Source organism: Aquarana catesbeiana, linkage group LG03 (genome assembly GCF_042186555.1).
Source record: "Aquarana catesbeiana isolate 2022-GZ linkage group LG03, ASM4218655v1, whole genome shotgun sequence".
Lineage (NCBI taxonomy): Eukaryota > Metazoa > Chordata > Amphibia > Anura > Ranidae > Aquarana > Aquarana catesbeiana.
In genome coordinates, this window is record NC_133326.1 from 687320448 (window position 1) to 687337765 (window position 17318).

Below are 17318 nucleotides of genomic sequence, written 5' to 3' on the forward strand. Positions count from 1 at the left end.
TACAATACATAACTGAACCTGGTAATAAAGTGCATAAACAAGAAAGTGCTTAGTGGAAAAAAAAGGGGGGGTTGCCATTTAGCAGATTAATAAAGTGACTTGTGCTCAAAAGAGCTCCTGAGTCCCTGATCCACAAACGTTTCAGTGCATATATAGAAAGATGATCTGCACACCGCTAGTTGCTCTTAAAAAATCTTCATCTTTTTTTAGAAACCACAGTCCACAACCACAGATAAAATCAGTTGACGTGTTTCAGCCTATGAGGCCTTAGTCATAACACTGTTATGACTAAGGCCTCATAGGCTGAAACGCATCAACTGACTTTATCTGTGGTTGTGGACTGTGGTTTCTGAATAAAGATGAAGATTTTTTAAGAGCAACTAATGGTGTGCGGATCATGTTTCTATATAATTATAACAAAAACAGCAATAAAACGTTACTTAAAAATGTATTAACGTAAAAAAAAATTATAACATTCCATTATAGTTTTTCTTTACATATCTACATTTCTGACAATCTCCTAAGGTTCATGTGATTATACTCTTTAAATGCTTTTAAACTTCTCTTGTTGTGGCTGTTAAAAACAGCTCACACCATTAAAGTTTTTAAGCAAATCATGTAACTGTAAAGAAGAGTCTGAATACATATGTTCTCTGCTTTACTTAACTCTGAAGCTAAAGAAAAATTCCCACAAGGTCTGCTGGGAAACCAACATTTTTAGAAGAGTCAATATCTATGGGCCCCTGCATTGCTCACTGGTTCCTCTCTCGATGACCTCCACTTATTAGAAGATAAAGCACTAATGTGGAGGTCATCAGGAGGAACCAATTGAGAGCTGAAGAGGACCCAGGAGATCGATACTACCTGAAATGCTGGTTTCCCAGCAAACCTCGGAGGACCATAACTTAGGATCAGAGAGGATTGAGGACTATGGGCGGCAGGAGAGGTACAGTATCTCACAAAAATGAGTATACCCCTGACTTTTTCTCAATATATTATATTCTATCTTTTCATGTGACAACACTGAAAAATGACACTTTGCTACAATGTAAAGTAGTGAGTGTACAGCTTGTATAACAGTGTAAATTTGCTGCCCTCTCAAAATAACTCAACACACAGCCAATAATGTCTAAACTGCTGGGAACAAAAGTGAGAACACCCCTAAGTGAACATGTCCAAATTGGGCCCAAAGTGTCAATATTTTGTGTGGCCACCATTATTTTCCAGCACTGCCTTAACCCTCTTGGGCATGGAGTTCACCAGAGCTTCACTGGTTACCACTGGAGTCTTCTTTCACTCCTCCATGACGACATAACGGAGCTGGTGGATGTTAGAGACCTTGCGCTCCTCCACCTTCCATTTGAGGATGCCCCACAGATGCTCAATAGGGTTTAGGTCTGGAGACATGCTTGGCCAGTCCATCACTTTTACCCTCAGCTTCTTTAGCAAGGCAGTGGTCATCTTGGAGGTGTGTTTGGGGTCGTTATCATGTTGGAATACTGCCCTGCGGCCCAGTCTCTGAAGGGAGGGGATCTTGCTCTGCTTCAGTATGTCACAGTACGTGTTGGCATTCATGGTTCCCTCAATGAACTGTAGCTCCCCAGTGCCGGCAGCACTCATGCAGCACCAGACCATGACACTCCCACCACCATGCTTGACTGTAGACAAGACACACTTGTCTTTGTACTCCACACCTGGTTGCCACCACACACGCTTGACACCATCTGAACCAAATAAGTTTATCTTGTTCTCATCAGACCACAGGACATGGTTCCAGTAATCCATGTCCTTAGTCTGCATGCCTTCAGCAAACTGTTTGCAGGCTTACTTGTGCATCATCTTTAGAAGAGGCTTCCTTCTGGGATGACAGCCATGCAGACCAATTTTATGCAGTGTGCGGCATATGTTCTGAGCACTGACAGGCTGACCCCCACCCCTTAAACCTCTGCAGCAATGCTGGCAGCACTCATACGTCTATTTCCCAAAGACAACCTCTGGATATGACACTGAGTACGTGCACTCAACTTCTTTGGTCGACCACGGCAAGGCCTGTTCTGAGTGGAGCCTGTCCTGTTAAACCACTGTATCGTCTTTGCCACCGTGCTGTAGCTTAGTTTCAGGGTCTTGCTAATCTTCTTATAGCCTAGGCCATCTTTATGTAGAGCAACAATTTTTTTTTCAGATCCTCAGAGAGTTCTTTGCCATGAGGTGCCATGTTGACCAGTATGAGAGAGTGAGAGCGATCAAACCAAATTTAACACACCTGCTCCCCATTCACACCTGAGACCTTGTAACACTAACGAGTCACATGACACCGGGGAGGGAAAATGGCTAATTGGGCCCAAGGTTTGGACATTTTCACTTAGGGGTGTACTCATTTTTGTTGCCAGCGGTTTAGACATTAATGGCTGTTTGTTGAGTTATTTTGAGGGGACAGAAAATTTACACTGTTATACAAGCTGTACACTCACTACTTTACGTTTTAGCAAAGTGTCATTTCTTCAGTGTTGTCACATGAAAAGGAAGAATAAAATATTTACATAAATGTGAGGGGTGTACTTACTTTTGTAAGATACTGTAATTACTTATTCTGTTTTTTAATTACAGTTTAACAATATGACTGAGTCTTTTTCATAGTTATTAGAGTTGTGTTCTTACTCCATCTGCTTGAAGTGGTAACCCCAATCTGCTGCCTTGCCGGTCTGATTGTTGGAGTTACACAATGGTCCATCATTCAGAGCTGTCCCAGAGACCGCCAGGCAGTAGAAGCTCCCCAGACCACCAAAGATTGAAGATATCATGGACCGCAACATCTGAAATGGGACAGGAAACAGATGAAAAATCAGAATATAGGAACATTACTGCAAAGTGTATTGTAATTCACACCAAAAATATATAAAACAAAAAATCAGTCCTTTTAGGGAATCCATGCATAAGTGTTGATATATAGAAAAAAGAAAGTCCACAAATGTGCAAAAAAGTGTTTCCCATGATCATAAACCAGAAGACACAGTTCCAAAAAGGGCAAGTTCCAAAAAAGACAAAGCAAGAAGACTCTAGGGGATAAACCCTAAATGGATTCACAATGAATGATAACACATGGCCTCCTGACTCCATTCCAAAATTAATCTCAGTACATGGAGACGTATAAAATGTAAAAACTCATAGTGCAGTATGTTCTTAAAAAAGTTTATGAAAAAACGTAAAGAAAACCACTCACATTTGAGAAGAGAGACAGGCATCACAATGTCATAAAGCTGAAGCTATCAAAATGTCAGCGACAGGTTCCTTTCCCTCTGGTAGCCGCTGTACATGGTGACATCACGTCAGGCACCTCCCCACGTGCTTCGTCATACATTTGACGTCGTCAGGGGTGTGACTAAATGACGTGCACCATGCTGAAGGTATAAATAGAGGTGCAAGTGGAAGAGAAATTACCTGTGCACATATGGCCAGCAGGAAGTAACTAGACCAGCGACAATGAGTAAACAAAAAAACCCCATCTTGTTGAAAAAAATAGGTAGTGACACCCATAATACTCTATTAATATTTCAATAACAAAAATTATACCCAAAATAAAAAAAAGAAAATGTCAATCAACTGACCAGCAGAAGATTTAGTCAACAGAATATGTTTTAACAATGCATCTAAAAATAGAGCACCATCCTATGGCAAGACCAGATGAGCCAGATTGATGTAAAGAAAGGAATAAAAAAAAATATATATATATATATTTAATTAAAAATGAGGGAGGCCAATATATGCAGGGAAACACCTCAATAACCCCCACAAAAAAACAAAAAAGTACAATAAAAACAGGAATAGCAAATAATCATCACATAAATGTAGGAATGAAAAATATATAAAAAGATAAAGTATGTATTGTGCATGTCAAGGTTTGGTTGCCATTATCAAGACTAAATTAAAAGGCAACAACATGGTATTTCAAAGTTTACGTGAAAGTCAAGTTTTTACATGTTTGCCATATTTGTTAATCCCTATTTTCTTGGTGGTTATATTTCCAGATCACTGGTTTTCAACATCAATCTTTGGGTGCCGGATTGGTGACTTTCAGTGCCAACCAACCTGTAGGGGTTGATTAAGTATTAGGGGTTATGTTTGGTTTAGTGTTAAGATCAACTGTATTTATGATAATGAGAATATGCGTAAGTAAAAGTGTATAAGAGTCAGGACCATGGAAAATTCAGCCACTTGGGTCTGAAATGAGGTTTACTCAGAAGCGGCAATTGGCTTTACCAGTGAAACCAAACTGCCCAACTGAACTGATAAAGTAATCTAAAGGATCTCTTACCAATTAACCACAGGGCCGGTTCTAGCCTGTCTGATATGGGGGTGCAAACACATTAATTTTATCCTTGTGGCTATGTGCACCATGATGGTTGGGCTGGACTTTAGTGCCTCATTATAGGACCCTGCTGATGCCACTGGTCTTGGGAGGGGGGGGGGGCAAGTCCAAAATCTGGGGGGGGGGCATAGCCCACCCCAGCATCTCCCTAGATCAGGCCCTGGTTCAACATTTACTCTACAGCATCCCTTCAAACAGGAAGACCACATGTGATTGCTAGGAAGCTAGAGTGGAATGTTACTTAGGATACGTAGGATATAGAGCAAGCACCTTGAATACCATCATTCCATCCATTGCTAAGCCATAGTACAAAATTTGGAGGGTATTAAATTAGAACTAAAGGCAAAACTTTTTTTTTTTTTTTTTTTTTTTCATTTTGGATAGAGCAAGGGAGGGTTATAACCCTTGTCAGATTTTTTTTCTTTTTGCCATCTGTTCCTTTGGGGAGATTTCCCTTTGCTTCCTGTCCCATAGCCAAACAGGAAATCCCTGAAAATTAGAAGAATTCATTGGGGACCCCCAGGTCACAGGAACTAGTGTTCCCATTAGAAGATTTCTCCTTTATTATTGTTCTGGGGACAACCCAAAATTTGAGATTTTGTTTTACTTTCACTTTCAGTGATAACAGTAAACCTGTCAAATAGAGAGGGGGAATCTCCTTATTGGGGGTGTAGTGTCGATGAGTGCCTCCCGTCGAATAATGCCTCCTACACTACGTCACACCAGCTGATTTCCCGATCAGCTGGCGTGATGTAAGACTGCACATGCGCAGTTCGTCGGATGCATTTTCCAACGGAAGGAAGAGAAAAGTGTAGGAGAGGTTTAGTTGATAATTTGAGCTCCTGTATCCGGGGACCCACTTGGTGAAAACCCACCAAACTTGGCACACTTGTAGGGAAGACCCATGGCTGCATGTGGAAGAAATTTCGGGTCCAGGGAACTGAAGGGCAGCCAGTACTGACTCCCCAAAATGGGCCCCTCGCTTCATTTTTCCGCGCTGAGGAAGAGAAAAGTGTAGGTGTAGGAGAGGCTTGGGAGATATTTTGAGCTCCTGTATCCGGGGACCCACTATTTGAAAACCCACCAAACTTGGCACACTTGTAGGGAAGACCCATGGCTGCACGTGGAATAAATTTTGGGTCCAGAGAACCAAAGGACAGCTGGTACCGACTCCCCAAAGTGGGCCCCTCGCTTCATTTTTCCGCCTGGGGGAAAAAATGGGCAACTTTGAGCTCCGGTTTCCGGGGATCCACCGGGTCAAATCCCACCAAACTTGGCACACTTGTAGGGAAGGCTCATGGCTGCACGTGAAAGAAGTTTCGCATCCAGCGAACTGAAGGGCATCCAGTACCGACTCCCCAAAGTGGGCCCCCCGCTTCATTTTTCCACCTGGGGAAAAAACACTTTGAGCTCCGGTTTCCGGGGATCCACCGGGTCAAATCACACCAAACTTGGCACACTTGTAGGGGGATGTTGACCATCTTCACGGTACCAGTGCTCCCTGACCATGGGTCACAAAATTACAAAACTTGGGGGGCACTCATCGACACTACACCAGTGTAGTGTCAATGAGTGCATCCCATCGAATAATGCCTCCTACGCTACGTCACACCAGCTGATTTCCCGATCAGCTGGCGTGACGTAAGACTGCACATGCGCAGTTCGTCAGATGCATTTTCCGACGGGAGGCAAGCCAGAGGAAGAGAAAACAGTGTAGGAGTGTAGGAGAGGCTCGGGAGATACTTTGAGCTCCTGTATCCACAGATATTACAGCTACACCTCATAAAAATTTGGAGGTTCGGGGACCCTTTTCCGGGGATTTACCGGGGCCACAATGTTGACCGTCTTCACAGTACCGGTGCTCCCTGACCATGGGTCACAAAATTACAAAACTTGGGGGTGATGTAGAAGCACTCTATGGGTATGCCCACACCAAACTGGGGCCCGGTACCCCAACCGGAACCTTCCGGTAATCGGAAAATGGAAAATGGCGGATCCGGTTAACCATAGAAAGCTCAGGGGGGTCTCATTATAATATTTCAAGCCTTTTCCACCGTATGGCACCCCCCTCGACTTTCGGGGACCGGTGGCCCCCTCACACAACACCGGCAAAGACGTGCGCGGCGCTCTCCGGTTCTATGGGTCTGAAAAATACACCGACACCGGCAGGCTGTGGGGATGCTCTTCGGGTACTCACTGGCCAAGCTTGGGGTTCAGGGAACCTATGGCGGGCTGGTGGCATCCCAAAAGGTCAACTGGTAGAAACCGCACGTTTAAACTTGGAGTCTATAGTAAACTTGGTCAACTTGTGGGGATATTTCCTCGGCTATTGGGGTTAGAAACACCAAACTTGGCACACTTGTAGGGGAATTTGGGGTTCCTAGACCCTACGGTTGGCCCGTAACCGTCTCCCAAAGACGGCACCCCTCGCTTCACTTTGCCGCCTAGGGGAAAAACTGCCGATATTGGGGTGACTTTGAGCTCCGGTTTCCGGGGACCCACCAAGTGAAATCACACCAAACTTGGCACACTTATAGGGGAGAGCCATGGCTACATGTGCAAGAACTTTCGGGTTCAGGGAACTGAAGAAAGGCCGGTACCGACTCCCCAAAGTAGGCCCCTCACTTAACATGGGAGTCTATGGCGAAACCAGGCCAAATTGTGGCGGATTTCACTTATCGCTCAACCATTCGACGACCGAATGTGCTAGTGACACCAAACTTGCACTTCTTCTTTCCAAATAGCACAGTTGCACCTCATAAAAATTTTGAGGTTCGGGGACCTTTTACCGGGGATTTACCGGGGCCACAATGTTGACCGTCTTCACGGTACCGGTGCTCCCTGACCATGGGTCACAAAATTAAAAAGCTTGGGGGTGATGTAGAGACACTCTATGGGTACGCCCACACCGAACCAGGGCCCAGTACCCCAACCGGGCTCCCTCCAATAACCAGAAAATGGCACTTTGAAACGGTGTAGCTCGGACCCAGTTCACCGGGGAAGAGCTCCGGTAGGTCTCATTTGAATATTTCAGGCCTTTTCTACAGAATGGCACCCCCTCGACATTCGGGGACCGGTGGACCCCTCACGAAACACTGGCAAAGACGTGCGCGGCGCTCTCCAGTTCTATGGGTCTTAAAAATACTTTGACACTGGGAGGCTATGGGGATGCTCTTCAGGTACTCACTGGCCAAGTTTGGGGTCCAGGGAATGTTTGGCGGGCCGGTGGCACACCAAAAGGTCAACCGGTAGAGACCACACGTTTAACATTGGAGTCTATGGGAAACTCGGGTTAGAAACACCAAACTTGGCACACTTCTAAGGGAGATGATGCACTACATGTGATATCTTTAGGGTTCCTAGACCCTACGGTTGGCCCGTAACCGTCTCCCAAAGATGGCACCCCTAGGGCGGTAAAACCGGTTCTGCTACCCAGAAAATTCGGACTTAGGTTCTGGCGTCTACCGGTCGAATGACTTTGAGGATTCGTATCTCCCGAACCCCAAATTTGGTGTGCCGACTCATGGGATCTAGATCTACAACATATCCAAAAATTGGACTCCTAGCTCAAACGGTTCGGAAGATGACTTTCCTGGAGCCCAAAAAATGCTTGAGTTTGAAAGTTAGGTTGACACAAAGCATGCATGGTCGATTTCAGAAAAGTCATTTCGGGCACCTTTCGTTCCAGAGACCTCAAATTTGGCCTGCAGCTAGGGGGCCTCTATGAACCCCCAACTACCAAGTTTGAAGTTCCTGTGACCTATGGTTCCAGAGATTTGGACCGGTAAAACGAAAAGTTCCTACCGGCCATGGGGCACCAAGGGACCGGTTCCGATCTAGCGGTCGCTCGCTGCCCCCTCGGCCTTGGTGGGCACCATGGGTCGGTCCCCTTTGGGGGTCCATATCTCCCCCATACTTTGAGCTAGAGACCCCAAGTTTGGCAGGTCAGTACCGGTGGATTTTAGACAAAAGATCCGGGTAGACCGACCCTCCTGCGAGCAACCGTGTGGAAGTTTCTCTCCGATTGAGCCCAAAATACCACCCCAGGAAAGAGGGGACTCGTAGTATGCATTTTTCAACGGGAGGCAATAATCAACACTACAACACTTCAACTGTCACTGTAGGGCCCTCACACAGGACACGTCAGGCAGGGTGGTGAGGTTGGCACATTCAGGGTGATCAGGTTCCTGTTCTTAGTGGAGGTGGGGGTCCCAGTCCCCAAGGGAACTTGGGGGCTGGATGCGGTGCTGTCGCTAGTGTTATTAAGCCAGCGGAGTTCTCCCTTACATCAGTGTTCCCTGCGGAGTTCTCCCTTTATACAGCAATCAGTGCTAAAAAAAAGGCACTGATTAGTGTGTAAATGTCACTGATGGAGAAGGGGTTAACACTAGGGGGCGATCAAGGGGTTAAATGTTTTCCCTAGTTTCTGTTTCTAATTGTAGTGGAATGGGACTGACTGGGGGAGGAGACATATCGCTGTCATACTTACCAGGAACAAACGATATATGTCTCCTTTTACCTGACAGAACAAGCATTTCTGTGTTTACACACACACAAACCCCCATGCTGGCCCTCGTGCCCGTGATCGTGGATGGCCGGCGGCGCATACCCATACGTTGTTTTGCCCAGCTGTGCTATTCTGACTACAAATTTTGGCACGAGGCGGTCGGCAACTGGTTAAAAGTGCTGCAAATCCAGGACTCATGCTGCATCTACAAAAAATGAAAAACATAACATTACAGTGCGTGTTAAAATGTCAGGCAATCAATATTTTATCAATTAATTTTTTAACAAACATTTTCTGCGCTGTGATACAATCTTTCAAGATTTTGAATATGAATACAATTTTGGCTAACAAATGTTCTATGCGGTTTGTGATATGACTTACCTTTGTACTCCAGTAGGGTGCATGCTATATGGAGTTGTGCTTCCAACACTGCTTCTGCTGAGGTCCCAACAGTGCTGATCTGTCTGGTTTTCAGGAACTCCTCAGCAAACTGAAAAATGACATTCAACATTAGCATCAGCATTTTACATTCATTATTAAGGACTCAAATAATTTTAAAACTAATTTACCATTAATATTAATACTCCACAGCTAGTGCAGTCCTGCTGGTTGTTGTGCTTTAATATTTTAGTTTTCCACTGGACTCCTTTATCTTTCCGACAGGTCATCCGCAGGAAAAAACTATTTAAAAAAAAAAAAAGAATTTCACAAAAAGATTTAATTGCAACTTGTGCACATAGGTATATTTAATCTACAACTTTTCCATGAAGCACACTTACCTCAGTTTTTCTTCAATTTAGATCGATAAATTGATTCCTTTCCCATCGGGTCCATGAGAAAAAGAACCTGCTCCGTCATCATGATAATCTAAAATATAATTTTTGAATAAAAAACAAGTTTGTAATGACATTATTTTTTTATTTTTTTATTGATCTATAGAGCAGATGCCCTCAGCAATGTCATAGGTTAAAGTTAAATATCTATATACATATAGTGTTAGTATAGTATAGTATATCATATAGTAAAAGTGGCCTCTGCAGCGGATTCGCTGCCAGATCACTTTTATCGATGTCCCAAATGACTTGTTTTTGTTTTTTAGGTCGAAATTTGAGATCTGAGGTCTCTTTGACCACAGATCCCACATTAAAGAGGTCCTGTCATGCTTTTTTCTATTACAATGACTGCTTACATTCCTTTTAATATGAATAAAAGTGACCCAAATTAATAATTTTAAATGGACAGTTTAAAAAAAAAATATATATATTAAAAAAAAAAAAAACAACACACAAAATTTTAAACTTATAAACAAATCTCAAAATGAGGCTCAGGGCTGAAGTTGTTAAAGATAAGGAGGCAACCATATATATATATATATATATATATATATATATATATATATATATATATATATATATATATATATATATATATATATAACATAACGAAATAAAATATAATTGACAAATAACAAATAAATAAAAGGTAAACTGTGAAATGATAAATACCACAAGAATCCAGTAATTTCCAACGTTTGCTGGACACACCAAAAGATCTTCTTCAAATAAACTCTAGGCAAAAGTGTTTAAAGCGAGTTAGTAATGAATTGTATCGATTTTTATGCTTATAGCTGTAAAGCTGTAATTGTGACAAGTAACTCACATTTCCAAGTTTATGGACTTGACCATTAAAAATTCAGTGGCAACCACGGCACTAATGTGGCAAACAGATTCCTGTTTAACAATAAATTACAAATAATATGGCAAAATAACAAAATCTGAAAAAATTTAACAGAAGCATACTCATAGTTCACATATAATTAAGACTTACCTGCTGGTTTCTAATTAGGTGATGTAGGTATGCATCAATTACCTGCATTGTGAAAAAAATTATGACATTTTAATAACAATAACATAATCTGACAGGTTTGATTTGGATACATTTTCAACAGTGTACTCTCTTACCTCATCTACCATCCAATTTGTTCCATGCAGGGTTTTGAAGGAAGAGACATAGAGCTTGTAAGGCCCTACAACAACTACCAATGACTTGTCATCTTCCTTAATCCATAACATTTTAACTATAGAGGGAAAAAAAAAAATTTGTTTGCTTCAATATCAAACCTGTAAGTTTAATGAACCAAGAACTGGATAAAACGTAATGCCAAACACTGGCAAGTTCATAACAGCTGTAAGATTGAAAAGGCCAGACCAACAGGGCATGGCCAAACATATGACCAACAGGGTCAAAATAACAAGAATCCAGTAAACCATTATGCCAAACAGTGGCAACCTTACCAAAAAAAAAAACGGTCAAACCAACAGGGCAAGGCCAAACATATGACCAACGGGGTCAAACTATCAATAATACATAAACGGATACCTCTCTCCTATACGGTTTGCACAGTATTCTGTGACGTATCTAGCGAGGGCTTAAAAAGCAAAATGTATATATTGAATTACATGTATAATAAACACTAAACCTTAGATATGACATAGGAGGTAAAACAAACAGACTGACTAAAACGCAGGAAAAAAAAAAATAAACATATACATAAAAAAAGAACAAAAATCTAAAATACTATTTTTATATATATCTATATATATATAGATATAGATATATATATCTATATCTATATAGATATAGATATATCTATATCTATATAGATATAGATATATATATATATATCTATATATAGATATATATAGATATAGATAGAGAGATAGATATATATAGATATATATATATACCCTGTTTCCCCCAAAATAAGACCTAGCGTGATTGTCAGTGATGGCTGTAATATAAGCCCTACCCCCCAAATAAGCCCTACCCTGTTTCCCTGAAAATAAGCCCTACCCTGAAAATAAGACCTACAAGGACTTTAACTAGGGCTTATTTCGGGGGTAGGGCTTATATTGCAGCCATCACCGACAATCACGCTAGGTCTTATTTTCGGGGAAACAGGATTTATATATCTATATATATATCCTGCAAAAATTGTCCCCAATAGGAGGGGGACCAAAGAAAAGTGGGGCTCAAATGAAAGGCAGATCCACTAAATGTATGTGTAACCAAATTTGTGTTTATTGTGGTACAAAAACATGTGATACATGGGGATAGAAGAGCTTATACCAATATTCAGTAAGCCCTAATAAAATTGATCGGAAACATAAATCCGACCAATGCAACTACACAGACAGGGAGGACATATAACATATAATCAAAATACAAACAAACAAAACAAAACAAAACGTCCGGACGTCTAGGCAATTGATGTCTGTGCGGCCCGCTAACAATGAGAAGTATTCAGCAATGCTGAGTGAGGCTGCTAAACAGACATCAATCCCCCCGGGGGGTGGCTCGAACCTGGGTAGATGGGGGAGGGAAGGGAGGGGGGAAAGCAAAGAAAAAGGGGGGTCGGGTGAGAAAAGTGAAGAAAAAAAGGGGGGGACGGAGTTGGACAGATGAGAGAGTAAGGAAACGTGGCGCGGGGCGCTATTGTGGGTCCTGCAATAGACCCCAATCAACCTATAAATGGAAAATAATGGCCATGAACATGTAAGGTTGGAGATGGAAAGGCAGGAAGTCCGAGTACATATATGGGAAAAATTGCTGCAGTGAGCAAGATTATGCTTTGGATATGACCAGATAGAGACTGTTGTGATAGTTGAAAAAATGACTGGCGTGTTGTTTGCTGAACAGAAACTAGGCAGTACAGGTGATCATGTACATTACCACTTCCGGGTCCTGTGTGTAAGTCCTCAGGTACTATCGAAGCATATGTCACCTCTGCTCTGATCTGTGCCGCTCGCCACTACATATGGTATCGGGTACTTTCTGCGGAATTTCATACTCCAAGGGGCATTCCTTATATGGATGGATGGCCGGCCATCTGGGTGCGCCTTTTTCCTCCAGCCCGGTTGTTCCGTACACGGTCGGAACACTCCCTCAGTGTATGAGCCGGCTAGGCCCAACGGGGGATGACAGCGAGCGTGACGTCCGGACGGAGTGACGTCAACGCGTTTCACAAGACAAAATTGTGTAGCTTCCTCTGGACATCTAGGTGGCGTGCGAGGACTCCTTCTTATTGTCGTCCATTCCTCGTACACGCCCACCCAGCTGATCTATGTGAAGGAGGTTTTTCCCGTCTATGTGTGTCCATGATGTCGTCCGCTGATGATCTCGGTTCAAAGAACATAAAAAATTACTTATCAAACACCTGAATAGAAAGTGGGACGTGTCCTTCCTGGAAACCTACATAGCTAATAGAATTGTACCCAGAGGCCTAAGGGATAAGGTAATACCCGCTGAGCACCTCCACAGTCCAAGATTTTTGGAAAAGTGGAGGGAACTCTGTATAGATCATGGAGTCTCAGTTATGAAATTAATAGTAGAAGAAGAAAAGATCCAGTTAGAAGAGTTGGTGACGGCGATCAATGAGAGTTCCCAGGGATTAGAGCCATATAAGGAATTAGAGGAGTTTCAGAACTTGAAGGAGGCCCTTAAAAAAGAAATTGAAAAAACACGATCCTCATTAAAAACAACAAAACAATCTAAATTTAGACGAGACTTAAGTGACTGGGAGAAGGGAGACATTTTTGATTTAACCCCTCGTCGTAGTCGCAGCAGATCTAGAAGAGGAAATCAGAGATCATCCTCTAGAAGTAAAAGACCCTCAAGCGACACCGAGGAGGAGAATCTGACCAGGACGGTGACTTTTTTAGAGGAGGAGGGGGCGGTGGGCAAGGACAAGGAGAGCCGACCGGAGGACAACCTCAAGACACACAAACAACTAGCCCTCGGACCCCAAAGACAGACAACCAAAGGGGGAACACGCACCAGAAGTCAACGGAAATAGTTAAATCAGTGACAGATAAAGCAGACGGGAATGATATGAAAATCATAAACCTGTCTAAATTTAAACTTAGCCAGAGACACATTGATCTCTTACAAAAAGGGATATCCTTTCCGCCCACGAACCAGATGGACGAGTTCACAGTATTTAAGGACGTCACCCTATTCATACGGAAGGTTTTCCTTCGCTTCATTCACACAAACAGTTTGGCATCTGTAACAGGCACGAATACTTTTAAAAATCAAGATGAGGAAATGTTGGCCATTCTCAATTCCCTCCTAGAGGAAAATGAGAGCGAGGAAATTGGATATGGCCCCCATAAAAGGCAATCAAAACTCAACATTAGATCCACTAAGATGCCCCCACTCAATAAAAATAGATGGTTGAGCCTATTTTTGTATATGGTGCAGACGGACCTATCCCAGGTAGACTGGAACATAAAAAGTGAGGATAATCTCTCCCCAGAAGAACGCAAAGCCATCCGGGAATTGACAGAAGCCCCACAGCTAGTGATAAAAAGGAGTGACAAAGGCGGGAATGTGGTACTCCTAAATGAAAAAGATTATGAGAAAGAGGTATTTCGCCTGTTAGGCGACACTACAACTTATAAAAAACTATCCAGTGATCCCTTCCCTGACCTGGTCGCAAACTTAAACAGTAAACTAAAATTAGCTGCGGAGGCAGGATTACTAGGTAAACGGGAATTAAATCACCTCATAGTCAATGAATACAATGTACCGGTATTTTACATCATCCCGAAAGTACACAAATCTTTGGAGAATCCTCCGGGGAGACCAATTGTCTCAGCGATAAAAGGTCCCCTGGAGAGAGTCGGAAAATATCTAGACAATTTACTCAAGGAGATGGTTACGGACCTGAAGTCCTATGTGAAGGACACAGGTGATGTCCTAAGACATATCTCTAAGATTGTTGTACAAGGAGAACTCCTCCTAGTGGGGATCGACGTGGAATCTTTGTACACGTCGATCCCCCACGATTGGGGGATTAGAGCAGTGGAAATCTTTCTGGATAGACATTTTCCCAATTACGGGCCACAGAATGAATTTCTAGTGGATTTGTTGACTTTTGCCCTTAAAAATAACTTTTTTCAGTTTCTATCAACTAACTACCAGCAAATCAATGGCACATCCATGGGGGCACCTTGGGCCCCAGCATACGCCTGCCTTCATCTGGGACTGTGGGAAGAGGATGTGGTCTACACCTCGCCGATGTACCTGAGCAATGTACATACGTGGCTCAGGTACATCGACGACGTGTTTGTTGTTTGGAAGGGCGACCAGGACTCACTGGCGGTATTTATAGACTACCTAAACCTGAACGACCGAAACATTAAATTGACTTGCATATGGGACCGAGAGAGAATTTCCTTTCTGGAACTGTCAATTGGCAGAGGGGACTTATCTCTGGTGACCCACACATTCCGGAAGGAAACTTCTGCAAATACATTGTTAAGGGCAGACAGCCACCATCCGAAATGGCTCAAGGATAGCATCCCTGTTGGTCAATTGCTCCGAATTAGGCGGAATTGTTCCAACAGAGAAGACTACAGACGTGAAAGTGACGAACTGTATCAACGCTTCCGGGAACGCGGATACTCTCGTAAACAACTTAGGAGAGCAAAGCGGAAAGCAGCAGAACGCGGTCGCCCTTCTCTTCTAGATTGCAAAAAAACAACACAAAATCCTCAACATGTTCCCCCTTCCCCTACTACTCCAGACCCAGTGAGAATCATCACCGAGTTTGGGACCCAATGGGATACGGTCAGATCCATACTGGTTAAACACTGGGATATCCTTACGAACACCCCGGGTATAGCACAAATTGTTGGACCTACCCCAAAAATGGTAGCTAAAAGGGCCAGAAACCTAGGTGACTGCCTAGTTCATTCTGAACATGTTAGAAGCACGGACAGTTCTTGGCTATCTCAATTCCCCAGAAGCAAGGGCATGTTCCCCTGTGGACACTGTCAGGTATGTCCGTATGTGCATAGGACAACTACCTTTAGCGACTCTCTCAACGAAAAGAACTTTGTGATTAAAAGCCTTATTAACTGTGCAACCACAAGGGTTATATAGATGTTGACCTGCCCGTGTGGAAAAATCTACATCGGTAAGACCAAACGCCAGTTTAGGATTCGCTTAGGAGAACACATGAGGGAAATCCTGGAGAAAAACCCTGAGAAACCAGTAGCCAGACACTTTGCCCAATACCACCAGGGCAAGTTGTCTGGCATGCTGGTCAAGGGGATCTATGCCCTGAACCTTCCCTCTAGAAGAGGGGAGTTCGATCAAATCCTGCAACAAAAAGAAAAAAGATGGAGTTTTCGTTTGGGGTCTCTGGTTCCGTCCGGCCTTAATACGGAAATGAATTTGCAGCCCTTCTTGGCACCATAAATAATATGGATGGTTTCCTCATGAGGAATATGTTGATTATTCATCTTCTCTGTTCCCATAATGTTCCCTCTCACCACACTGGGACCATGCCTGAACATTGTCCCCACTACCCACTAACTTTTACTAACTATAAGGGTGCAGGGCATACTCTATAGACATTAGATAGTGCCGGGTCTGCATTTCTTACCAGAACTCCTTAAATTGACCTTACAAGATATGATAAAGATAAACATACAAGGTCAGGATTTCTGGATGCAGACCAGACACTACAATGACTTGCACCAACAAATTTTCTTGTGGCCATGCTCTATTTCTGTCTGAATTGCACCAGGCCTACATAAGACATTACAGAAAAATTTATATCTAGAGACAGCCCCACAAACTAATTACTATATGGAAGCTTACTTCTGTCTATTCCCCCCATTTATCTTTGTGTCTTTTCTTTTTCTTCCTTCTTTACATCTTTCCTTCCATCCCCCCCCCCCTCTCTTGCTTTCCCATTGGAGCCGATTGATGTTCAAAGTTTATTCCCATTTTAGTTGTTTTGACGTCTGTTATATAATATAAATGGAATAAATAAGGATATATATAATTGCTATCCATATTGACCAGACGCCACATCGCAGGAAATAGGGGAGCCAACTATACTTGATATCTGCACATGTATATGTGCCCTTTTTTCATCTATGCTTCATGTTTATGGGAGGTATAGCTAAGAGATCGCGGGCCAAGGTATTCATGGATACTTAATTGTAACTTGCTATACACACAAAGTAGCAGATCATCAGCGGACGACATCATGGACACACATAGACGGGAAAAACCTCCTTCACATAGATCAGCTGGGTGGGCGTGTACGAGGAATGGACGACAATAAGGAGTCCTCGCACGCCACCTAGATTTCCAGAGGAAGCTACACAATTTTGTCTTGTAAAACACGTTGACGTCACTCCGTCCGGACGTCACGCCCGCTGTCATCCCCCGTTGGGGCTAGCCGGCTCATACACTGGGGGAGTGTTCCGACCGTGTACGGAACAACCGGGCTGGAGGAAAAAGGCGCACCCAGATGGCCGGCCATCCATCCACATAAGGAATGCCCCTTGGAGTACGAAATTCTGCAGAAAGTACCCAATACCATATGTAGTGGCGAGCGGCACAGATCAGAGCAGAGGAGACATA

At 43.1% G+C, this 17318-nt stretch overlaps 1 protein-coding gene across 1 annotated transcript in view; it reads right to left on the reverse strand.

Annotated features, from left to right (window-relative positions):
- Positions 1–2653: 2653 nt before the first annotated feature.
- Positions 2654–17318, reverse strand: part of TM4SF5 (transmembrane 4 L six family member 5) — a 139145-nt gene continuing 124480 nt past the window's right edge. Inside the window, exon 6 of the transcript XR_012243092.1 lies at positions 2654–2813. The gene's annotated coding sequence lies outside the window, so the exon portion shown is untranslated. The remainder of the gene's footprint in view (positions 2814–17318) is intronic.